Raw genomic sequence first — 27,660 nt, forward strand, 5'->3', positions numbered from 1 at the left:
CAAACCGTCTCACCAGCTGAGCCCTTTCGCCAACTCGGGGTGGGTACTATTAGTTTCAGCTGCTCACTCCATTTGCTCCGGGACACGACCTGGGACGCGTCTGCCTATATCGCCGCCATCTTCTTCTCTCTGTCCTAATTTATTTTTAATATAATATGGAGTAGGAACATTTTTCTTTCTACCTGGATAATTTACTTCTCTTTATCATATTTTGTGAATATGATCCACTAATTTGTAATATCATCTCAGACATAAAGAACATTTCTATTTAGTTATATCACTTTTGGTCCCCCTCTCCCCATACCCTTATTCTATTTGTCTAGGCTTATAGCAAAATCATGCTATCTTACCATATTTAATACTAGAGGCCCAGTGCATGAAATTCATGCACTCGTGGGAGGGGGGTGGTCCCTCAGCCTGGCCTGCACCCTCTCACAATCTGGAACCTCTCAGGGATGTCATACTGCTGGTTTCAGCCTGATTCCCACAGGCCTGGATCAGGCTGAAACCAGCAGTCCAACATCCCCGAAGGATGTAGTAGTGTGGGAAGTGGCAGGCAGCCAGGGCACTGCTCCCACTCATGCTGGCCCCACTGTGCCTGCCGCAGCTCAGTAGTGCTGTTCCGGAAGCGGGAGAAGCTTGTGCCGCCACAAGCATGTGCTCGTCAGCCATGAGCCTGGCATCTGCCGTCCATTGGACAGCTGAGCAGCACTCCTGCTGTCTTGTTCCGGAAGCGGGAGAAGCTTGTGCCGCCACAGCTGTGCTCGTCAGCCATGAGCCTGGCATCTGGCGTCCATTGGACAGCTGAGCAGCACTCCTGCTGTGGGAGTGCACTGACCACCAGGGGGAAGCTTCTGCATTGAGTGTCTGCCCCCTGGTGGTCAGGGTGTGTCATAGCTACCAGCCGGTCGTCCAGTTGACCAGTCACTTAGGCTTTTATATAAAGATTAATTTGCCAGGGCTGTTCTAACAAAGTGTCACAAGCTGAGTGATTGAAAACAACAGAAATTTATTTATTTTATCTTTAAAAATATATTTTTATTGATTTCAGAGAGGAGAGGAAAGGGAGAGAGAGAAACATCAATGATGAGAGAGAATTATTGGTCAGCTGCCTCCTGCATGCCCTCTATTGGGGACCAAGCCTGCAACGTAAGCATGTGCCTGGGAATTGAACCATAACGTCCTGGTTCATAGGTTGATGCTCAACCACTGAGCCACTTCAGCCAGGCAGAAATTTATTGTCTCACAGTTCTGGAGGCTAAAAGTCTGAAATCAAGATGTTAGCGGGGGCATGGGGGGGGGTGGGGGGATAAGGACACATATGTAATTCCTTATTCAATAAAGATATTAAAGAAAAAAGAAAGAAAAAGATGTTAGCAGGGCCTTGCGTCCTCTGAACACTGTAGGGGAATCCTTCCTTTCCTCTTCCTCGCTACTGGTAGTTGCCGGCACTCTTTGGCATTCCTTGGCTTGTAACCACATAACTCCATTCTCTGACTTGTTGCCACATGGCATTGTCACTAGGTGTGTCTGTGCCTGTGTCTGAATTCCCCTCTTCTTATAAGGGCATCAGTCACATTGGATTAGAGCCCACCCTAAGGACTTCATCTTACCTTGATGACATCTGCAAAGACCTAATTTTCAAGATTATATTCATAGGTACCAGGGATTAGGGCTTCAATATATGTTTTGGGGAACACAATGCAACCTATAACAGTAAGTCACTTTACCTTTCTGTATATTAATTTTCTTTGGGCATAGTAATTGTATTATTCTCAAGGGCTGTTGTAGTAGATTATTTCATATTATTAGTTAATAAAACATGGAAAGTACCTAGAACTGTACCTGGCCTGCAATAAAATTTTGATATGTGTTAGCTAGTCAAATTACTTTTATCTAACCACTCTGTTGAACTCTGTTTTTGTTTTCAATAGTTTGTAGATTATTTTGAATATACTCTATAAATAATCATGTTGATAAAAAAAGCAATTTTGTTTTGTTCTAATATTTACATATTTTATTATATTTTCTTATCTTATTATTGTAAGACCTCCAGGATAATATTGAATAGAAGCTGAGATAGTAGGATAGTAGTTTATCTTATTTTGTGTTTTAAATGGGGTTTATTCTACAATTTTATCATTAAATATGATTATTGCTATAGGTTTATGATGATGTTATTTTCCAGGTTAGAAAGTTTATTTCTATTCATAATTTTAAAACAGTTTTAAAATTAAATTTTGAATGACTATTACATACTTTCACTGCATTTTTAAATATAATTATATAAGCAGCAAATGAAAGTTCAGGCTGTAAGTTAGGAAGTTAGTGAGTATTAGTTTGGAATCAGACTGGGTTGGGAACACATGAAAAACCACAAATTATATTCAAATGGATGTTTGCCTTTATTGTTTTGCAGATGCAAAATATGGGATGTGGAAGAGTAACGTAAAGTTGGTAACAACAAGAATAACTTGATCAATATTAGTTAACAATAGAAACAAATAATCCTTTCAACACAGTAGAAATAATAAGACATACATTTTCCTTTGTTGTTTACAAAGTATGAACAGTTATTTTGTGAGCTTGAATGAAGCACCAGCATAAAAAGAAATCTCTTATAATGTCCACAACACTTTAACCCAGGAGGCAGTGTAATTCCAACTTCATGCTTTGACACAAAATCAGCCTAAATAGCATGTGGAAATTCAATCTGTAATATGGTATAGATGCTCTGGTGGATCAGTTTGTCCCCAGTGGCTCAAGCTCTGTTTGAATCACTGGGAAGCTGGGCATTTTCTTTCCCCCTTCTTTCTTATAAGCAACTAATTTTTTATTGTTATTTGAAAGTTCTTGGAACTGGGATGGATCCTCTTTTTGGGATATGGACAAGGTAAAAACCTGGCTCAAACCCATATAAAACATTCTGAAATTTGTTTGCGATGAATGTTTGGACAGGCTTTGGAGCTGATGTATCTCTTCAGATGACTACTGGGCCCTGGCCTTGACCCTTACACTCATCTTCTATTTATACCATCTGTGAGTAATCCCTTGTTGTTTACACCACAGGGGTTGCCTCTTGATTCAACTCTACAGAGCAATAAAAGCAAAGGGGAAGCAAGGAGCTGATGGTGACTGGATTCATTTCAGAGTTTCTCTGAAGTGAGAAACACTGTTGTTTACATCGTTACTTCTGAGCTATTTATCTTAGTTGTTGGCAGCGGAGGTATTCATGATTGAAGGCTGTGAGTGCAAAAATCAAAAGGCAATTTGGGCATGTTTCTAGTCAGGTTTGGGACCGGCTTCAATAAGTCCCAATGGAAAAAAAGGAATATTTCTATCTGCTCAGCAACTTGCTTTTCAAGTTCTTAAAATGACCTACAAAAAAAGCATGTTCAGTAAAAGTTATAATGAAACTTTCTTCCTTTCCACCTGTCCTTCCTCCCTCCTTTCGTCTTCCCTCTTCAGTCCTCCTTCTTTCCTACCAACCCTCATTTACTGAGTGTTCATTATATATGCCAGACAGATGAGGAGGACAAAGTACTTAGCAGAGTTTCAGTATTTAATTTGTACTCTATAAGTGATTAATCTCCCTACTGAGATCAGTGCAAGTTTTGGTGCCATTTGTTGTCACAGGCAGCAAGCACTGTATGAGGAGGCTTCATCTTGATGTCTTTTACTGGTCAGAGATGGTGTTGATGATAGCACAGTCCACTGGAAGGAAAAATGACAACAGCAACAATGAACACAATGGCTGTATGTAAAATCCAATTTCTAGTGACATTTCTGTAAGGACAGGGAAACAAAATCTCTCGGAAAACCTTGATTCAAACATTGGGCTAATGAGGAATTTCAGTAATAGACGATTTGAACACTGTATAAAAGGTTAATGGGTTACTATTTAAATAACACATGCAAAGATTTCTTTTTCCAGTTTTAAGGACTGCTTTTTCTAAGTTCACACAAATTCCTTTTTATAACAGGTAGCCTGCCTTTCTCAGCTGCATACTGTCATTCCTAAACAATCCTCCAGCTAAAATTTTAAGTGCTGTCACCCCAAATTGCTAAACAGAACTTATTCTTTAATTTGTCCGTCACTCTTTCTGTCACTCCCCTTGCACTTTATGGCGAAGCATTGGTTTAACTGTCACATCTTGAGTTCCTTCACAATAAAAAGAGAGGGCCCACTTTGACTCTTTGGTGGCCACAGAGGTCACCTACAGCTGCGCAGAGCAGTTTTGTTCTGAATGGGGGTGAATCATGCTGACAGAGTGCAAGGAAAGTACCAAAATTCTTACTCTTTTTAGATGAATGATCCCTCACCTAAAAACTGCTAATAAGTAGCAAAAACTGGAAAATTAAGAGAGGCGAAGGCTAGAGATGGATTTAAAATCTGGTCATCCCAACGCTTTATTATGACTGTACGTGAAGCAAATGGATTGCTGTAGTGCCGTGCTCAGCAGTGCTTCATAGAGGCCAGTAAGCAGTGGCATTGGGATTTCATAACAGAAGAAATAAAGAACTTGCACCCAAAGGCTAATTATTAGATCTAATGGGAGGAAAACATTTGGAGGGGAATAATTGACTCTGTTCACCAGCCTTATTCTCTCTCTCTAAGCACAGAATCTCCGGGAGCAGTTTGTTGGTTTGTCTATGAGGGTTCTGCTTGGACCCCACATTTCAGGTTAAATGCTCAGGCAGGCCATCCTACCAGTTCCAGAGGGGAAGGAGAGGAGTCAGAGGTGGACTAGGATCCCAAGGTGAGTCAGAGTAAATTTCAGCTCAATCTCTCCACTCTTGCCCTCCATTATTTCTGATTACTGCAGGCAGTCCTTGGGCGGAGGAAGGGGGAAAGGCAGAGGATTTCCTGTACTCCATGTTCCCACATTCTCTCTTCCTGCTCCCATCAGGGCTGCTAGGCTTGGGAAGGGACTGTGACTCCACCGCCGCTGAGATGTTGCCATAGCTGCGCACCCAGGCCAGCGCCTCGGCCCCTGAAGGCGTGCGTCCCTTTCACTCGTGTCGGCCCTGGTACTAAGCCGCAAAACACAGTGGGCTGGTGGGCTCTATTTCTTACAGAGACTTGAACAATGCAGGGCTTTGTTCTATGTGCTCTTCAGGACAGGGGTCTTAGAGCTCTGATGTTGGCTTTCGACCCCAAGAAAGGTATGAGTATAGGTGGAGGACCACCCTGCTGCACTTTACCGCGCTGTTCTAAAAATTACCCTCTTATCCAGCCCTTACGGTGGGGCTGGGACTTAGTCCATACTCCTCCTCCCCGCTCGCCACCCCCTGAGCCTCCTCGATCATCCAGCCACACCACCCTGCTCTCCATTGAGCTCGGTCTTCATCCTGGGGGACGATGGGGCGGCAAGCTGACGTCCAGCCCCACTGCCTGACAGATGGAGCATAGGCAGGTTCGATTTGCAGTGAGGACATGCCTCAGGCCTTCACCCTCAGACCTCTGCAAAAATAATGGGCTCTCTCTGTCTCTCTCTCTCTCTCACTTGTTAAATGAACAACTTGATTTTTAAAGCAAAGCTCTTCAAGGAAATGATACTAGAAGTTTAGGAAGAGAAAACATTTTAAACACTTCATCTACTGATGATTTCAGTTCTTTCTTAGCTATGAGTTAAGTTTTGGAAATGGGAACAGGTTGACTTTTTCGGGGTCATTAATGGGAGGATCAACATTTGGAGAGCACAAACCTGGGTCTGCGCAAATTGTATTTGGGTAAGTGTAGGAGTTGGCACTACTAACTTTATGCTAGTCTTCTGGTGTGGAAATGTTCTGTAACAGCAGACGACCTCTGCCCCTCAACTTACATTTGCTTCCTGGCTCAGGGCCCCGCTCCACCCCCACCCCTAGTCCTGTGTCAGAAGCTAATATTTTCCTGACTGGCTTCATTTCATTTCTCCTCCTCGAATTTTAGTTAAAGTCCATTTTGGCAACTTGTGCCCATAGTTTAAAAACACCTTTATTGATGAGAGGCTCTACTCTAATATATAATTAATGACTCAGAACTCTGTGCTCAGGATGCTCTTGTAAGCGCCACCAAACTGTTTTAATTTATATACTAGAGTCTTCATTTTGTTCTTAAACCTTTTGGACTTACATGGTACATTCATCAAGTCTGATTCTGAAAGTTCTTATATGGGCAATGTGCAGTGTGGGCTTAATAGATAACATTAATAAACTCACACTTAATAACAACAGTAAAAGCCATTTCCATCTGGATTTACTGGCAATAAAAAGAGACATTACAGAACGTTAGGAATTTGGTCAAGGCGCCGAATACTAATCTTAGCTTGTGGAATCTAGCTACTCGGGAAAACAAAGCAATCAAGGACAGGCTTTTGGTACAAGCTTTGCACTGTGGATTACTAATTAATGTGTTAAATGTACTTTGTAATAAACTATATCCTAATGGATTAATTTTGATAGCTAAATTGGCACCATACCCCAGCATGGCTTCATTGACTCATTCTTTCAATTTTAGTTGCTGGATTTATTGGGTTAAACCACAACAAACCTATTATAGACCTATTTTAACTTGTTTAGAAATCATAATTAATTAAAAAATATTGATGGAGATGGCAAAAATTATAGAAAAATTGGCAAAGTTACAAAAGAAAATAACAAGACTAGGCCTTTAAAAGGGGAAGTGGCATAATCGACTTTTAAGGTAAATAAGCAACATTCAGTTCAGGGGGAAAACATTTCAAAGGAACCAACTAGTGTTTTTCATTTAAGGAAACGTTGAAATTAGCGCTACGGGTTATTATATGGATGAAAAGATGAAATGGTGAGTTAGGTAGACTAAAAATAGTCAAATGTTCTAGAAACAAGTGACAATAAATTAGAACTAACATTAACTTTGAGGTCAAAATTAGAAGTAGACATAATAATTAAACACCTAGAAGACCGAGAAAACATTCTCTTTTGTGATATTTCTGAATCTAGAACTCTCAGCATTTTTTTCAGAAATTGAACATAAATCTCACCAGAACCCTTCAAAACACATGGAGAATAGCCTATCTCTTTAAAAAGCGAATTTTATCTCCCCAATCTTTGCCCCATTCTTAAGGAAATTGCATTTATTTTGATTTTCACAGGTCATGCCATTGTCAAAAGAGGGATTTTCAAGAGACATGCTGGAGTTAGGGTACAGCTTTGCTGCAAAAATCTGTAATTCATCACTTGTTTTGAGAATCCCTTACTCCCTACTCCCAAGTAACAATAATCTCACACACATATAAAACTTTATGTGTGGCAACAGGTTTTTGTTTTTCAATCTTATAATATTGTTCATTATTTTTAAAAATCTCACATGAAATAAGAATTTATTTATTATGGGTATATGTGAATAAATTAAGTGAAAAAAATATGCCACTGATAACAATGGTGGCTTCAGTGGAAGAAATAAAGATTGGGGCATTTGTCAAAGTGCTCTTTAGCCCACAAAGCACTTTCTCACACACACTATTTCATTTATCCTTAAAACAACCCTGTAACACTTATAAACTGCAGTTTGTGTAGGAAGCTCCTCTCCATTCATGTCACAAATAGTTCAGAACCCACTATATTTCAGCAACTTGGGACATATCAGCGAATAAAATCCCTGACCTCCTAAAGCTGGTACTCTAGGGGAGAGTACAGATAATAAGTAATAGATGTAAACATAAGTAGATTATAGAGGATATTAAAGGTGATAATTACTGCAGAAAAAGAATAGGAGGTGAGGGATTATCTATGGGAATATCTGCGTGAAGATCCAAGATCACAGGCCAGCCAGTGCAAAGATTCTAAATCCAAGGAAATGCAAGGTGGCTGGTGTGGTTGGAGCAGAGAAAAGAAGAGATAGGTCAGACAGATAACACAGACCATTGTTAGGTCTTAGATTCTTCCTTGAAGGGAGATGATGATCCTTTACAGGATTCTGAGCAGATGAGTGACACCATCTCACTTGGGTTTTAAGAGTTGCACCCAGCTGTTGGGTTGAGATAGAGTGTGAAGGACAAACCTATTAAGAAGCCCAGGCAGTAATCCAGGAGAGGGGAGAGGTGGCCCAGGCCAAGGATAGTGCAATGGGAAGAGTGAGAAATGAACAAAATTTGAACATATTTTGAATGAAGAGCCAACAGAATTTACTGAGAAATTTGATGAAGGTAAGAGTAAGTCATATGAAGAAGACTCCAAGTTTTTTTGGGCCTGAGCACCTAGAAGAATGGAGTTGCATCAGCTGAAATGGGGAAAGGCTACAGGTAGATAGGTTTTAAGGAGAAGGTTAGGAGTTCAGAGGTGAACATGTATCTGGGTCAACTGTCAAGTAGGAAATTAGATGTGAATCTAAAGTTTGGGAGTGAAATCTAGAAGGGGTATATGCCTCTGGGAATTGCCAGCATGTTGATGATAGTTAAAGGCCTGAAATGGATGAGACTGCCAAGGCGGTGAGAATGGAGAGAGATAAGGGCTAAGGATCCAAGCTCTCTTCCTGCTCCAGGCGTGAAACACATACTTGTGAGACTGTAATTGTGAGAAAGTGCTAGGAAGGAAAACCTCATAGATCTATGAGGTGTAAGACTTTTAGAGCCAGCCCCTGGTAGAAAGTGGCACTTGCAAGGAAACCTGAAAGATACGGAGGAAAATTTCACCTGAAAAAGGTCAAGAGGATCAGAGCAGAGCTATAGCAAGAGCAAGTGATCTGGGGCAGAGCAGGGCCTGGTGTGCTTGCTGAACAGAGCACAGGCAACTGTGGTGACAACTCTGAGTGCCAGGGAAAAGGTGATGTGAGATGAGATTGAAGAGGAAGGAAGGGGCCACATTAGCAAGGGGCTGCAGCCCCTGTGAGGATTTTGAATTTATGAGCAATGGGAAGCCATTCAAAATGCTAAGAAGTAAAGGACTATAAAATAATGGATTAAAATCCTTTAGCTGGAAAGAAGTTAATAATGAAGTGTTTCAAGGACAGTGTAATGGAAGTTTCTGCTTAAAATGCCTATTAAAGACACAGGAGAAAGCATGCTGAATGGCAAAGTTACAAAACAGCCTTTTGAGATACAATTATTTAAACCCAAGCAAGATAGAATCATGAATAATAGTTAATATTAGTCATTTTATTAATTTTTTTTAAAACCCATGAAAGCTAGAGAATAATAATAGAAACCAGGTATGGTGTGCCTGGTGGTGTGGCCCTCAGATAGAGAGTTGCAAAAGCATTTTAAATTGGAAAGAAGAATAGAACCAGGCATGTAAAATAGAGTGATTCAGAAAAGACCAGGTGGCTGGGCCCATTTGTCCTTTGTTGTAATGTTAGACCAGGTTACGGTTAATGAATGGTGACAAGCTGTTTTCTATTTACCCTGAAAATCCAAAAAGAAAAAAAGAATAGTCCCTAGGAAAGATTTAGGAGAGATAGAAGGAGGAATTTTTTTGCATTATTATACATTACAGTGAATTTTGTAAGCTTGCCTTTTCTGAAGGTCTTTAGAAGCCACACAAACTGAAGGCTGACAGTGTTTAAAACAAGTAATTATGGTGAATCTTAGTATGTTTTGCTGCTTGGACTTATTAGTTATAATCACCCCAAACTAGGAAAGCATTCCAGGAAGATGGAGGGAAGAGAGTTAGCATAGTTAACATAGATGAAAGAAGAAGTGATAATATGTGGAAGTTAGCAGTAATTTGCAGGAAGTTACCTGGGGACATGGGATAGCCATGAAAACAATAGTGTGTCATTCAGGGAATTCTTTGGGCTCTCCCCACATGATATGCATTTAAATCTCTACGGTGGGTCCCCATCTGCTTAAAAAATACAGGTAAGGGGGAGGACTGAATTCTTCTAGCCCTGTTTTTGTGAAAATATATTGTGGACAGCTAAACTCGAATTAAAGCAAATATCTTAAAAACCTTTTAAGAAATTTATGATTTCTTGGCAACCAAATACTAAGTAATCCTATAGCAATGTCTTAAAGAAAAATCATATTATCTCATTCACTCATTCATTCAAAATGGTAATTGAGCTCCTTTGTGTTAGGAGCAGGGCTAAACTCTTGATTGGTTCATGTCCTTATGGAATTTACTCTTTTGGGGAAAACAAATAATAAACAAGGAAATGAGCAAATTCAATTTGTTCCAAGAAAGTAACATACCAGGTAGAGAGGTAGAAATAACAGGTTGGCTGGGACAGGGAGCCATCTGAGATTAGGGGTTTAGGGGTTTCTCTGGAAATGTTACATTTGAGCTGAGATCTGAAAATGGGAGGCTTTCGATCATCCCAGTCAATGTCCCGTACTAGGTCAATTGGCTTCAATTTAATTCTTTTTAAAAAAATCCCCTTTATGTCAGTTTGTGACAACGTTTAGAAAGCCTAACAATCCTGCCATTAAAGTTATAGCCTCAGTTTACTTACAGGCATAATCCTTTATCAGCATCCATTTGCAGCTATTTTAATGCAATGTAAACTTGGGACCTACACCACCATAATTCCAGCACTGGCTTCATAGGAAAAGAATCATTTGCTAAATAAAATGTTCATAAACAATTTGCACATTCAACTGCAGGGGGAGTGTATAACAGGAAAAATTCCACAGCATAAAGTGAATTTCATGGTTCTTAGGCATTTGGAAACTTGGAAATATCATCAAAACATAAACATTGGTATATTACCAAGATTGTATATTATTCTATTTTATTAAATCATAAAAATCTCAACTTCTACCGCAATCAAGTTTTGAATGCTCAACATTTTCATGCCATTTAACTAGAACAGTTTTCTAGATACAAATAGATATATTAATTTCCATAAAAGTGTTATCTCCTTACAGTATATTTAATTCAGATCCAGTTTCTATTTCCACTAAAATAATTGCTTATAACACATCGACTCGATTTTATATGATTAATTAGAACAGTGTATGGAAAAAAACAGGTTTGCAGGTAATATTGAAATTAAATATGTTAATCTGTACCTCTGTGTGCACATTTTATATGAGCTTTAATTTGCCAAATAAATTATAGTTCTGTGTTTATAAGGTGCCCTTGAAAGAATGTCCTATTTTTGAGCACTAATACCAGGGGGAAACAAATATACAAAGCTTTTAGCTATAGGCTACACTGGCATAAATTAAGGCAAGAGTGGTTGGTTGGTAAGTAGAGCTATGGTATCCTTAGCTTTTTAAACACTCTGAATTGTTAACACATTTTTTTTAGTGTGGTTACTAATATTAAGATAATAAATAATATTTAGTTTCAATATCGCACCCTTCAGCCAGGGCATAAATTCATTTTGAATGCTGTGTTGAATTAATGTATAATAAACATACTGCAGTTTGCTATCAGGAATTCTCGATGAAATGCAGGAAGTCGGTTCTTTGCTTATGCATTAGTACTGCCAGGCTTGCTCTGTTTAATTTTAGCTATTTATAAAATTGCCCTACTGACAGTCCTCTTTATTTTAACGTGATTGTTTAAGGTGAACCAGAGATGGTATGGTGTATTTCCTGAAGTAGGCGATAAGTGCTGATGTAGGAATATGAGTCCTTAGCAAAAATCCCCTCCACCATTAGCCAGCCTCCTGCAATCAGGACACCCAGCTGCCTGCCTGAGTGAATGGTGGTGTTCTCCGTAGGGCAGGGGCCTGCAAAGTCACTGTGTGCCAGGAGCTGCTGAGCCCCTCAGAAGGGAGTTGGGTTGCCCAGGTCTTATAAAAACAACACTGCTGATGGAAGTAAAATCTGATAGCAGTTGCAGCAATTGCCACCTACTTCCGAGACAAATGACAACTGTATTTAAAATATTATTGTCTAATAGGTTGGTTCCTTTTTATGATATTTATTTAAATACCAACTCACAGGACTTTTAGCATAAATGCGGTCCTGGGTCTTGAATCCTGACAAAGTAGTGACTTGAATTCTCCAGTAGCAACCAGGTTTGCAACTAAAGGAGACATCAAGGGAGACTTCAAAGAGGGGAAAGCTAGTATTATCCTGTATCAGTCACCTTGGGCTGCCATAACTAAACACTCCAGACTGGGTGGTTTCAACAACAGAAAGTTATTTTATCATGTTCCTGGAGACTAAAAGTCCAAGATTAGGGTATCAGGATGGCCAGGTTCTGGTGGGAACTCTCTGGTTTTCACTCTCTGTTTTTCATATTGTGATTTATAATAAGAAATATATATTTGGTCCTCATCCCAGTGTCTGGCACAAAGCTCCTAAAATTCTTGGAATTTTCCAAGTGAGGACAGCAACAATGGTGTCTCTTGTTATGTTAATAAGGTGACTTTTGGACTCCATGGAAAGGTGGGGGCTGGTTGCCTTTCGGAGCCAACGTTGGGTAAGAGATTGAAATTTTCAATGCCATCCCCTAATTTTTCTTAGGAGGGGAGAGAGTTTTGAGGTTGAATCAGTGACCTGATGGTCAATGACTTAGGCAAGCGTGACTATAATGAAGCCTCCGTAAAAACCTAAAAGGACAGCTGGTGGGCCCCTTGTTTCAGAGAACTTCCCATGGGGGGAACCAGAATGCTCCCACATGCCACTGGCTGGGCTCCAAGCTCCAAAAGGACAGAAGCTTCTTCATCAGCTGTTGATTTGTACCCCTTAGTATCCTTTGTAATAACTCAGTAATCCAGTGAGTAGCCTCAGGGGAACCCTGAGTTCTGTGACCTGTTCTAGCAAATTAACAGAATCCAAGGAGGGGGTGCGGGAATCTCTGATTTCTAACCACTCTCAGAAGTACTGGTAACAACCTGGACTTGCCATTGGCATTCTGGGTTGGAGGGAGTCATTGGAGCCTCCAATCTGTAGCAGGAAGCTCAGAAGCTAAGGTTAATAACCTGGGCTAGTGACTGCATCTGAAGTGGAGAGCGGTCTTGTGGGACTGAGCCCATTACCTGTGGAATCTGATTCTATCTCCTGGTAGATAATGTCAGAATTGAGTTAAAAGCTTAGACTTGCAGGTGGTGTCTCAGAATTGTTTGTTAGTGTGGGGAAGCCTACACACACACACACACACACACACACACACACACACACACACACACACACCATACTTTTGAAATGGGTCCAGGAACCTTTTCAGTTGCCACCTTGCTGATTTCCCACTAGCAAAGTGAGTGAGCATGCTCTGGTGTCTCTTCTTATAAGGACACTAATCCTATTGGATCATGGTTCTAACCTTATGACTTCATTTAACAGTAATTACTTCCATAAAGGCCCCATCTCCAAATATAGTCACACAAGAGGGTTAGGACTTCACCATATGAATTTTGGGGATACACAATTCAGTTCATAGCATACTCTAAGTTATTGAATATGGTTAGGGATTTATAATTATTTTTGTACAAAAGACCCCTTTGGCAGTTTCATAACACCTATAGATTCCTTCTCACAATAAAGTTATTAAATGCATAAAGTAAATTACATAGGATTATGAAAGAAACCAATTATATGAAAAGGCAGTTAGCAAAATATTAAAACATTGTAATTTAGAAATACATGAGTTTCTTTATTATTAACACATTAAATAACATGCTCTAGTAGTTTGTCTTTTAACTACCCTAATTTTGATATGGTGATGAGTAAAATGATATTTTGAAATGTTTGCAGTAGCTGTAATATAATTTGAACACGTTAGTGATTTTTATTGATGACAAAATCACAGGACTGCTAATGCTACTGTGATTGGTTCCTGACATTTATAATGGAAGGAAATGCAACATTTTAATTAGAGTTTACGTAAATAAAAGTATAATTTTTACTCTTACCCAAATTCAAAGACTTTCTTAATTCTATACATGGGCCACAGTTAAGAATCCTGGATAGGTCACTTTTTGTTTGTTTGTTTTGTTTTTAAATTTAAATTCTTTATTGTTTAAAATATTACATGAGTCTCCTTTTTTCCCCCATTGACCACTCCTTGGCTGCTCCCACCCCCAGCACATGCCCTCACTCTCCTACTGTCTGTGTTCATTGGTTATGCTCATATGCATGCATGCAAGTCCTTTGGTTGATCTCTTACCCTCTCCCCACTTCCCTCATAGGTTGTGGATAGATCACTTTTTAAAATGTGTTGGCAATTTAAAAAACTGTTTTTATATTAGCAATGCTTATGATCATTAAAAATATGTCAGCTGTTATTATACTTAATAACAAAGAATTATTAATACTTTTTGTTACAGTGGAGTTTGTTTTAAAGACTTTAAAACATTGTAGGTTTCAGCTAAGGCTTAAAGGGCTATAATTGGTCTAAGGTAAGGTTCAAATGGTAAAATGATTTTAATAAGTAACTCCACTTATATGGGGATTATTACAACATGAGAATACGTTTTTAAAACCACTTGCTAAATACGTACTTCCTTTTTGTAGCTGACTGATTTAGGAAAGCTATATATTTTGTGGGCATTACTAAAATTCCCATCAAAGAAAAAATAAACCTGGGCTCACACCGTATGAAATAGAGCACCCATGCTTTTATTTCACAGTAGTTTCTGAGCTTGGTCCTTTCAGAAAAGGAAAATATGTAAGTCAAAAGCAAAATTGTTTTCCTTGCTAGAAACAAAAGACTGCTTCCCAAAAGCAGTGGAAAAAGATTTTACAACAGGATTCATAAAATCAAGAGTTGATTTTATAAAATGAAACAAACATCTCCTCTTAAATTAGACAATTTTTAAAAAAATATATTTTATTGAGTTTTTAGAGAGAGGAAAGGAGAGAGAGATAGAGAGTTAGAAACATCGATGAGAGAGAAGCATCGACCAGCTGCCTCCTGCACACCCTCCACTGGGGATATGCCCGCAACCAAGGTACATGCCCTTGACCGGAATAGAACCTGGGACCTTTCAGTCCGCAGGCTGACGCTCTATCCACTGAGCCAAACCGGTTTCGGCTTAACTTAGACAATTTAAGAGGCAGCAGTATCTTTTTTTTTTTTTTAAATCCTCATCCAAAACTATGTTTTTACTGATTTTAGAGAGGAAGGGAGAGGGAGAGGGAGATTACAAACACTGATGATGAGAGAGAATCATTGATTGGCTGCCTCCTACATGCCCCATACTGGGGATCGAGCCCACAACCCAGGCATATGCCCTGACTGGGAATTGAACCATAACCTCATGATTCATAGGTCGGCGCTCGACCACTGAGCAACACCAGCCATGCTCTATGCAGTACTTTATATTCTAATGAGTATTTTGTAATTACCAATTTGTACTTCTTTCTTTTTTTGTTTTGTTAATCTTCACCTGAGATATTTTTCCATTGATTTTTAGAGAGCATGGGAGGGAGGGGGACACACATACACACACGCACACACACAGAGAGAGAGAGAGAGAGAGAGAAACATCCACGTGAGAGAGACACATTGATTGGTTGACATGCTGCGCTTGTCCCAACCAGGGCTGGGGATCAAGCCTGCAATCAAGGTACATGCTCTTGACTGGAATTGAACCCGGGACCCTTCAGTCCATGGGCTGATGCTCTTCCCACTGAGCTAAACTGACTAGAGCCAATTTGTACTTCTTAATCTCTCACCTTTTTCACCCCGTCCCCTAACCCTCTTCCCCTCTGACAACCATCAGTCTGTTCTTGGTATCTATGAGTCTGTTTATTTTGTTCTTTAGATTCCACACATAGGTGGTATCATGCAGTATTTGTCTTTGTCTGACTTATTTCGCTTGGCATAATACCCTTTAGTTCCATCCGTATTATTGCAAATGATAAGATTTCCTTCTTTTTTATTGCTAAGTGCCTAAGTGATATTTCACTATATATATATATATATACACACACACACACTAGTGGCCCAGTGCACACAATTCGTGCATTGGGGTGGGGGGGGAAGGGGTGGTCCCTCAGCCTGGCCTGCACCCTCTCCAATCTGGGACCCCTCGAGGGATGTCCAACTGCCAGTTTAGGCCCAATCCCTGTGCCTGGCCAGTCTGGGTGAGGGGCTGAGGGCCATTTTCAGGCTGGCCACATCCCCTTCAGTGCGGGGGTCCCTGCTGGGATGACTGGCCAGCCTGGGTGAAGGGCTGAGGGCCGTTTTTAGGCTGGCCATATTCCCCAGCAGGGACCCTCACCCCGATGGTGGCATGGCCAGCCTGGGTGAGGGCTGAGGGCCGTTTGCAGGACCCTCTCTCAGCAGCCGGCCTAGGTGACCCAAGCCTCCCATGCTCACAGGCTTCTCCTTCAGCCCCAGCCAGGGCGGGAGGGAAGCTTGGGTTGCCCCCTGCAACCCAAGCCTCCCTGCACTCTGGCCTGCTCCGTGGCTGCCACCCACAGGCCCCTCCTTTGGTGCAGCCCAGGCAGGAGGGGAGCTTGCCTTCCTTTGTCGCCTGGGCAACCCAAGCCTCCTGCCTGCTCTGGTTGGCTCGGTGGCTGCTGTCATCTTTGTCCCGCTAATTTGCATACTCACTCCTATGAAATTTGTGCATGGGACCCCTCGGGGGATGTCCGACTGCCGATCTGGGGGATCGGGCCTAAACCAGGTGTCGGACATCCCTCTCACATTCCTGAACTGCTGGCTCTTAATTGCTCACCTGCATGCCTGGTTGCCCCTAACTGCCCCCCCCCTCCCTGCTGGCCTGGTCACCTCTTACTGCCCACACCTGCTGGCCTGGTTGCCCCTCAAACCACCCCCCTCTGCCGGCCTGGTTGCCCCATGCAGCCTGCTGTTCAGTCATTTGGTCGTCACTCATTAACCCCCCTGCTTACCTGGTCACCCCACACAGGCTGCTTGTTTAGTCATTTGGTCATCCCTCACTAACCCCCCAACCCCCCTTTGCCAGCCTGGTCAAAGGCAGCCATCTTGTGAGGGTGTGAGGTTTAATTTGCATATTACCTCTTTAATATATAGGATAATGTTTTCAACAGTTCTATGGGAGTATGTATGCAGGTCTGGGTTTCTTTTTTAATGCAGGTCATTATCTGAGCATATTGATATGGCCTTCATAGTGTCCTTCACAGTGCATATACACTAGCCTTGTCATTCAGAGTGTGAGTTTTGGAGTCTTTCTGCCTGGTTTGAATCCTTGCTCCTTCATGTACTTGCTCTAGGATCTTGGCCAAAATTCTTAATGTGCCTGTCTCTTAGGTTCTTCACCTGTAAAATGTGATAACAATGGTATTGACCTCAAAGTTCTTGTGGAGATGTAGTGAGATAATCTATCTAAACTGCATAGAATAGTCCTTGATACATAGTAAGCATTTAATAAATGATATGTATTATGATTATTATTGTTTATTCTTTCCTTAGTGTACTAGCATGACAAGTGTTTCTTGAACTTGCTCTTATAGATTATTTTGGGTTAATGTTCACAATACTTGCTAATCCTGATGCCATCTATTGCCCTGTCCAGGCCCTGATATTTTGGTTTCAGGGTGAACTGTCTTTGCAAGTTTTATATCAATGTGATCTGGTCCATTCCATAAAGCTCTGCCTAATATCCTGGTTAAGACTCAGCTTTTCACCTTTAGCAGACAGAGATGGGCCTCATATCTTTGTTGAAATTCTGCAATATGCAATTTGAAGTTTGATTGACCTTCAAGCTGACAAAGTAAAACAAACAGTTTTATAAATGAAAATGGATAATCTGAAATAGATCACAGCTAAGAACTTCATTTTTTATTCATTCTCTTCATACAAGGTTGATATCATGCAAGTGAACATCTAATATTGTTGTTCATTGTGGGGCTCACTGAAGATGCAGTTAGAGGGAATTAAGGACACAGTGGAGTGGCAGAAACCAGAGACTATGTCTATAGTCCCTTATTTCAGAGCATTAGTATATTTAAATGTAATAAACATACATTATTTATATTTAATTATGTCTAATTTTAAAATAGTTACTAAAATGTTACCTTTGGGTCCTTTTTCTTTTGAACTCTTTCTTTTGGTTTCTTAGAAATCAACTTAAACTGGCAGTTTTAACTGGTTTTATATGTGGCAGAGCATCTCATATTTCAGGAACACTGCATGAAGGTGTATCTGATTAGTTGCTTCAAACTCATATCTTTTGTTTTTAATATATTTTTATTGATTTGAGAGAGGAAGGAGAGGGAGAGAGAGAAATATCAATGATGAGAGAGAATCATTGATTGGCTGCCTCCTGCACACCCCACACTGAGGACTGAGCCCACAACCGGGGCATGTGCCCTGACCAGGAATCAAACCATGACCTCCTGGTTCATAGGTCAATGTTCAACCACTGAGCCACAATGGTCAGGCCAAATTCATATCTTTTAAAGAGCCCTCTATAGCAATTTCAATTTGTTCAGGAAAGAAAATCAATTAATTAAGAGCCCAAATATTTACCAGAGAAAATGTAGTGAAAGAAAAGATACAATTTTGCAATAGCATGGGAAATAAATCAGAAGATCTAAGCATTGCCTGACACCTAAGTCTAGTGCCTTTGCACAAGGAGAAGCCTTAAGACTCTAAGGGCCCGTTCCCATAATTCTAGAGCAGTATGAGCAACTAACTTGTTCTGGTTCTGAAGCTCAGGTTCAAGGTAGACCACGGACCAGGCTGTGTTAGTGGAGGAAAGGCTGAGGGTGATAAGTAAGCATTGTGCTCTTGGCTAATTAGACTACTGAACTGTGTAATCATATTATATGTGGTGCAACACCGAGATTGGTGGCATAGAAAAAGTGGTCCCCTGCACATTTCCAGAGCATTCGCGGTTTACACACACACACACATGCACGCACGCACACGCACACACACACGCATACACAGGCACGCACAGAAAGCTGAGCTTGGAGGAGGGCAGTTGAACTTTATAAAAGTCTGATGAGATTCTCAAACTCATGTTATCTTCTTGGTTCTTGAGTTATGGACCCAGAAACTCCAACTGTCCTGGGAAACATTGTTTATCCCTTTGTACTATTTTTCTTTGGTATATCTTAGAAAAGCAACTCTTTTTGATTTACCCAAGTGGTTCTCATGCCTAATTTTTCAATCAAGCTGACCATACCAACATTTTATTATTATATTTTTATGACTTTACATATAATACTTGATTAATGAAAGTGTATTGAATCACACACAGTTTAAGAAAAAATATGTTGAAATGATGCACCATTTAATTTGGCACTGTTGAAAGTACACCTAAATAAATTAAATCCCCAAATGCATGACAACTAGAAAAATAGGGGGACATTCTAGCAGTGATTCTAATATAAAGATGTATTCAGTTACTAACCTAAATTAGTAAAAGAAGTCCTACCTTCTTATATACTCTTGGTGTCCTTGAAACACTGAGTTCCTGTGATGTGTTGTTTTTTCCTTTCAGTTTTTGTGTTCACTTTCCAAAAGGGAGACAACCAAAATATCATCACTGATTTAAATCTCTCTGGAGACACCCAGTCCCACTGATGGTCTCTTCCCTCTGGTTCTCCTCTGCAGAAATTCAGTGTCCAGATGTTTCAGAATCCAGATGGCCTATGAATCCTCTATCACCCAGAAAGGAAGAAAATGTGCATGAAAGTGGAACATTGAAAAGAAAAAAAAAAGTGATTTAGCATTGGCGATGTAATGGCAACATACAGGGCTCAAGGAAAAGCTTCTTTTCCTAAAGCAGCAACTTAATAAAATGCATGTTATCTCTATAAAATGCTCTATCAGCAAGCCAGATTTTCAGCCTTGCTTCTTCTTTCCATCACCATTAAAGGCTTGCAGAGATCCACACTGTTTAAAGGGCAGACAGCATGGAAGAACTATCATGTACAATTTAAAGTAGCAGCTAAAATTGGAATGGTCACAAGAAAGCCTGTTTCTTTGCAATTAAATTGACAAGCTGTCTATGATTACCCCAGGGAACTTGGCAGCTGAGTGATAAAAAGACTGCAGAGTGTTGAAAGGTCTAACACAACTTACTAGGTGGACAAAGACCACATCTGCTTAATACACTGATTGGGAGAGTTGTGCAATGTACTAGGCTAAATTAGCTGAGGAGGGATACTAGTGATACTTTTCCCTCTCTAAGACCCTCTGCTCAGAACCCATTTTAGAAACCACCCGCAAAAAGTTGAAAGCATGCATTGAAAAATAGTTTACCATCATACCTGATGTTATTTAGCATGAACCTACTATTACAAACCACCAAAAGAATTGAGCAAAAGTTTAGAAAGAAATAAAAATTAAAAACCCATGCTTCCTATAATAACTGAGTACCCGAGAGAAGATTTATAGTGATATCAACAACTAAAGAGTTTAAAGAGCATGGATGACTTAATGCAAAATATTAGGCAGGAATTACTTGGTATTTTTATCATTGGGGGGTCCGTTGAGTTGGGCAAGGCTGAAGCTTAGGCTATAAAGGAGAACACAACAACTAGATTTTAGGTGGCAGCAATTTGTTTAGACTAACGTACCCATTACAGCAATGTATTCTTAATGCTAGTGAATTCTTTCAAAAGGGCAAATGCACCTAAAAATATAAAGGTTTCTTTTGATACATTTCGTAGATATCAATAACACTCTATACTGTGCCTACTCGCTTCTCTGTTCTTTCTGAAGGCTGAGGATCGTTTATTTCAACAAACCTGGAAAATGATTGGTGACGATTTGCAAAGTACAATTATCTTATACCATATTTCTGAAGCAGAAATATACTACCTTGGCATTCACTCAGAACCAGAAGTTTTCCTACAGCTGGCCAGTGTTGGCTGGTCTTTGAGACGGTGGGGGTACTTCAACAAAATTGTCCAAAGCTCAAAGACATTCAAATTCTCAATGACTTCAGCATTTGATAAAGATCCCTCAGGAGTATGTTTGGATTAATGAAACAAGAATAACTAATATTGATACAGAACATTACATTTTATAGTGATTTTATATCCAAAGTCACCTATTTCCTTCCCCATAACAACCCCACAGATTAGATTTTGTTGCTCCCATTTTAAAGATGAAGGAAGGGACGCCCAGAAAGATTGAGCAACTTGCCCAAGGTCACATAGTAATTGGCGGGACTCAGCCTCTGTGCACTACAGTCAAAGGAAGACTGAGAATAGGGTCTGGCATGGAGCATAGCATGGCTGCTTAAAAAAAGTCCTTCATTTGCAAAACCTAAGTCAACACATTTGTGTAAATTGAACATTCAAACTTCCCTTTTGGGATAAATGGATGAGATGATGCACGTCTGCAGATGCCTTTCAGCCAGACTCCTAAGAATCTGAATCTAATTATTGAGGAATAATATACGTGTACTCTTTCCTCCCATCATGTTGAAGGTTATACACTTATGTACTCATTACTTGCTTTTTCTTAGAAAATGTGCATGTGGTAAGAGGGCTGCTGCAACATTACATTTTCCAAATGTCCCTGCTGCTACCAGCTAGGACAATGCCCTGTACAAAAGTAGGGTGGAATAAATGCTTTTTGATGCTAATTATGATTTCTGACAGATAGCAACTGAATCTTGCTCCAAAAAAATGGTTTTAGATTCATCTAACTCTTGATTATCCAGGAAAATAGGTCCAGGAATAACCTGGATAACTGAAATCCACAGACAAAAAACAAACCTCATTTTACAAATAGCTTCCATCTTCTCTCTCAGCAAACCTTTAACTATTGGCTAATAACATAATTAGGCTGACTGGCCTGAGGTTTATGTTTCCCTGCCCCCTGCACGGGTTGAGGTACTGCTGAGTGGAAAAAGGTTTTACAATAGGATTAATAAAATCGAGTTGATTTTATAAAATAAAACAAACATCTCTTTGTTTTATTTTGACAGTTGTGATATGTGCATGTGGACACTTAATAAATGCTTTTCAATGAGAGGCATATATGATGATAACAATATATTGTCCATTTCACTCTTCCTCACCTGTTTCTGACCCAGATCCCAATTTCTGGGTTGCTCAGATGCCTTCATAACTGCTTGTGTATTCAAGCATTACTTAGTATTTATCTGTGCATTTATTATAAACCGGCAAATAAACTTCCAGTAGTAAGGACAGAACCCCCTTTGAAAATAGAGCATAGTGTGAGATTAAGATCCAGAAAGATATCTTTAATTATAGTAACATTGGATATTTTGACAGCCTACTTGATACATTTACAAATATGCTACCTCTTTGCCCAAAGGAAATATACTGAGATATGGTGATATGAAAATGATTTGAGATCTTTATTTTACAACAGTGTTATGCTGTAAATACAGGGAGTTGCATGCATTGGAGTGTCGGGCAATACCTTCTAGAACTGGGAACCTTAACCCAATCAGCACTGGTTCTTTACCCAATATCCATTTTTCCTTCCTTCCTTAGCAAGATAATTTGGATTTGTTTTGGACAGCTGTGTCTTTTACAACTAATGACATGTAACATTTGATATGCAAGCAAAACTCTACTGGGTGAGGCTCTTGGCAAGCTATAAAAAAGGACAAACTCAGCTGACCACACCTTAGCCCTTCCTTCTGTCTGCTTAAAATACAGACACAAATGACTTGGGTAAAATATCTTTTTGTTTTATTTACCATAAGATAGTAAAGGGGGCATCTTGTCACCACAAGAAAAACAAACAAACACATGTTAAGGATGACAGAGGAAAGACAGAGGACATTGAGTTGTAGAATTATAGAGCCCCTGGCCTGCATCTTCCTAAGTCAGTGGTTCTCAACCTTCCTAATGCTGCGACCCTTTAATACAGTTCCTCATGTTGTGGTGACCCCCAACCATTAAATTATTTTCGTTGCTACTTCATAATTGTAATTTTGCTACTGTTATGAATCGTAATGTAAATATCTGATATGCAGGATGGTCTTAGGTGACCCCTGTAAAAGGGTCATTCAACCCTCAAAGGGGTTGCAACCCACAGGTTGAGAACCACTGTCCTAGGTGAAAAAAACAAATTCCTATTTGGTTAAGCCAGTCAAATAGGTTTCTGTTACATACCGGTGAAAGCAACAGAATCTGATACAACAGGTTTGTTAGAGGATAGTTGCTAGGAATGTAGGTTCCTGGTACACTTTGTCAATCCCTGCATTGTGGCACACTCCAGGCACAGTTTCTCCCAGCTACTGGTCATTTGTGTGTTGGTCAATCCTCTTAGGCCGCAGTAATGTTTATATTGCCATTCATAAAGTCCAAGAACTTCCATCAAGTCCCAATTTCCTGATAACTTTTATATTTGGTTTCTTAGGCCAATTTCTCAACAGCATCTCAAGTCATCGTAAAACTTGTAATTTAATACCCAGAGTTAAACGTATATACGAAGGTGTATATATATATACATACATATGCTTAATATAGTTTTCATTTATACAGCACTCTTAAGTCAACCCATACAGGTCAATGCTGGAAGATGTTTCCTGGGATGTTTTTTAAAACTGAAACTTTATGAAAAGATTTGTCTAAGGGATAACCTAGAATTAAATTGTGATTGCCAACAGACTATTGGAACTATAAATAATGAAACCTACTAATACATGTGGGAAATGGGGAATTATAAAATGATGTACATGGTTGGAAAAAGTTAATAAGGAGATCATGGATTACATTATCATACAACTAGAGGCCCAGTGCACGGATTCATGCACGGTGGGGTCCCTCAGCTTGGCCTGCGGGGATCGGGCCGAAACCAGCAGTCTGACATCTTCCAAGGGGTCCCAGATTGCAAGAGGGTGCAGGCCAGGCTGAGGGATCCCACCAATGCACAAATCCATGCACCAGGCCTCTAGTACCCATATAAAATCTTTGGTTAATCTCTTCCCACCCTCCTCCCACTCTCTTCTCTAGGATTCATCAGTCTGTTCCATGTTTCCATGCCTGTGCATTGAGCGCCTACCCCCTGGTGGTCAGTATGAGTCATAGCTACTGGTCAAACGGTCTAACAGTCTTTTTACACATATAGATTTTTCCCCCATTGTTTTTCTTCTTAACAATTCCTGAGTTTTGAGACTGGGCCAAGCACTTGTAGTACTTATCACATTACATAAACATTATCTCTGTACCTGTAGCTATCTTCCTTCCCCCTTCCCCTCAGGTGGCTGTAAATTCCTAGGGGGCTGGGACATATGTGCTCACCACTTTCCTCAGTGTCTGTTACATGGGGGGTACTCAGTTCATATTGATTGAACTGGATATAGTGAAAAGGAAAAGAGCAGGAGTAAGGAATTTAGAATCGCAGGCTCTTCTTTTTTTTAGTCCTCACCCGAAGATACTTTTCCTTTGATTTTTAGAGAGAGTGGAAGAGAGAGGGAAAGACAGAGAGAAATATTGATGTGAGAGAAGCACATCGATTGCCCCCAGCATGAGCCCCAAACAGGGGCAGGGCCGGGGAGGACCCTGCAACCGAGTATGTGCCCTTGACCAGATTCAAACCTGGAACACTTTTGTCCACAGGCTGACTCTCTATCCTCTGAGCCAAATCGGATAGGGTGCAGGCTCTTCTTTTTAATTCCTTTGCTTACGGCTTTCCAGCTAAAGAGAAGGGTGGAATAAATAAAAATAAGGCAGATGCAGGAGTTTGGACAGGTGTTTTGGGGGGTTTTTAAATAGAATCTGGAAAATCCTGAACAAACCAAAAAAGATAAATAACTTGTGTTTTTTATCTTGGGAGGAGTGTAGACAACAAAACTATTATTACAAATAATTAATAACCAGTGAGGAACCAATGTCACCCCAATAAATTAAATTAAAAACAAAGTAACCAGTGGGGGAAAATTCCTGTTTAAAATGTCTATATACCTATAAATTATGCTTTAAATGGCTTATGGGTATCCTATTAAATATTTCCTCCTTTAGTTTATATGCTAATTTTTAATTAATTTCTATTTTAATAAAACAAAACTTTCTGTTTCTGTGAAAAAAGTTGAAAAGAATGGGAAAACAGAATAGTTGTAGCTAATTATGACTAGATAAATGTGCAGTTTGGACCACGGGATCACAATAAAGACATTATTGTTCACTAAAGATGAGATAAATTCAGTCTATAAACAGACAGTAAATATCATATGGTATGAGTATTTTCACTTGTCAGAACAACCTCTGCCTGTTGCTCTGTGTAAGGAGAGCTCTCCTTCAACAACTGTCAAAGTTTCTAAGAATCAGGCGCTGGTCTGTAGTCACTAGCAGTTAACCAAAGTATCCAGGCAACCAGAGGAGCAGTACATTTTCTACCCACATGGAACTCAGCTAGATTCCTGGCCTCATAAGGACAGCTCTGGAAGGCAATGAAGAGCCGTAAAGTATCCCAGAACCCAGGGTTTCAGAAACACTGCTGCCAAGTTCATCTACTTAGAGTGTTAGGCCTTTGCCTAAACTGGTCAGTCCTTTAAAAAAAAGAGAGAGAGAGAGAAAGGAAAAAACCCCAAGCAGTTGGCTATCAGACTTTACCTACTTTTCCATCAATGTTAGCCAGGAATAATTAGAACAAAGCATGACTGTTGAATTGACTTTCAAGACTGACCAAATTGAAATACATTTTTTAAAAAATTACATTTGGGTAGCCCAGACACTTCCAAAATGTCCAATTTCAAGGGACAATGAGAATCATTCATTTCCTACATGAGAGCTAATAAGCTGAGGAACGCTGTAGAATACATTCTTATTTTGTACATTAGGGTGATTTGAAACAGGCAACAGCAAAGAACTCTGTGGGCTCCTCTTCAGAGCCCTTCCTCACGGAACAGTTTTAAATCCTACCCAGGAAAGCGGTGTGACCCAGAGCACGCACAGATGGAAATCAGAAAGCCTGAAATGTCTCTCCCTGGTATTGAGCGGCTGGGTGACGTTGGACAGCGAGGCCTCTTCATGGAAGGCCTGACTGGTCCCAGGACAGTCTCCAGCAGATGGAGCACCCTTGATGTGGGTCAGGCCCTGGCTTCCCGTCATGCTCCTGGGATGAAACTCTCCCAGCTGCCTACATTTCACCTGACTGCCCTTATTTCCTGGTAGCTCAGCTCTTCCACCCATTCATTCTCATGAGGCAGCCTGTCACCCTTTCTTCCTCAGCAGCATTGCACAGAAAGAATCTTTTGAATACCAGTTCTTATAGTCTCCTATCTACAAACATGCTATGGACTTGTCCCTTCTTCTCTTTATCTAACTTTGACCCCATATTTGATGCATCTTAAAAACCACTTACTTTGTCTCCACAGTTCTTATTTTGTCAGATTATTGTTATTATTATTATTGTTATTATTATTATTTTTACACAGCCTCTGCCCTTACCATGTTTCCCTATTTCTATCTGGCTCCTGATTCTTTGAAACTCATTTTATCACCTGGATTTATCATTCTAATTTTTCCCATGTTCTGTTCATTGTTAGCTCATTCTCTTGGTTTCCCTGTGCTTTCTGAAATGTTGCTGCTTGAGTCCTTTTCCAGTTTCCTTTCTTTGGTCTCTTTAGATCTGGAGGTGGGCAGAAACCACTGGTCTGGGAATGGGGAGACCTGGAGTGTGGGGATAGAGTTGGCCATGTGAAGGTGCGCAGTCATTTACTCTCAATCTTCATTTCTTCCCAGGTAAAGGGAAAAGATTCCCTCTGGCTCAAAATTCCATGATTCCAGGATTTCTTTGTAGTCATAGAGAGGAGTCAGGAAAAAATACAACATGCCTATTGCACCAGAAAAAAATGAACTGCAACATAACCATTTGCTTAGCAAAAACAAGGGAATCACAGGTTTATTTGATGACCTGGCACGGAGAAAGATGGTATTTGGAACTCAGGGCAGCATACTGGCTTTTTTGAAGCAGGAGCAAGTTCTTGGTTTACTAGATTGGATTAAAACCGGTCAAGTTAAAACAGCGTCAGTTGCACCCTACAAATAAAGTAAAGCATGAGCACCTTCCTCTCTGCTTTTCCCAACTGGATTTTTAAGTTATGTTTCTCAGATGTCTAGGATTGAAGTTTCCATTCTGTAATAATGGAAAATAATCACGGCCTTTATTTTAAACAAATACCATGCTGGAAGTGGATCCAGAATCCGCACAAAAATCATGCATTATTTTACATAGCTGACATGGTACGCTGGAGGCATGAAACATTGCACAAACTATAAACAAATGAAAAGCCCGAGTCAGTCCTGTTAGGCCCAAGCGATGATGGATTGCAAACCCAGGGCTGTAAAATAAGTAACAGTCTGGAACCAGGGTTTATTAAGTTTTATTTTCCCGAGACAAGTTTATCCTGGAGAGCTGGAAGAGCATCGTGTGATTTTCGAAGTATTTTCTGTTTCTTCGTCTAAGGTTTGCACTGGGCAAAGTCGCTTTCACAGACTCCCACACAAACTGCATTTGGGCATAACAGCTTTCATAGATTTTTATGAGCCCCCGGGTTTGGCCCTGAGAAAAATACACTGGGACATGTAAGTCTCAAACAGGAAAAAGGTATTTTAATTCTAAAATAATCATAATAACAATGAAGAAAGAAAACAAAACTCACCGCATCTGAAATGCCCCGCTTACCTGTGTGGGTTGCTTTCTCTTTATATTCTTCAAGGGAAGGGAATGGGTGGGGTGGGAAGCACTTTTATATTGCGCCTCCCGATCTTTCCTGAATAGTCATTTCAAAGTGTATAATAAATATCTCTTTCGAGACCCTTTCTCTCTGAACCTGCTGGGGAAGGAGGAGGAAGAGGGCCTGTGCCTTTTACAGAGCTCGCCCCGCTTTCTCCCCGAGCGGCAGTCCTAGTGGGCAGACCGACACTTCTC

The 27,660-nt window shown here is 40.2% G+C and overlaps 1 pseudogene; it reads right to left on the reverse strand.

Moving 5' to 3' along the window:
* LOC107182649 overlaps positions 1–25,838 on the reverse strand; it is a 160,867-nt pseudogene extending 135,029 nt beyond the window's left edge.
* Between the last annotated feature and the right edge of the window lie 1,822 nt (positions 25,839–27,660).

This window comes from Myotis davidii, unplaced genomic scaffold (assembly GCF_000327345.1).
Source record: "Myotis davidii unplaced genomic scaffold, ASM32734v1 scaffold156, whole genome shotgun sequence".
Lineage (NCBI taxonomy): Eukaryota > Metazoa > Chordata > Mammalia > Chiroptera > Vespertilionidae > Myotis > Myotis davidii.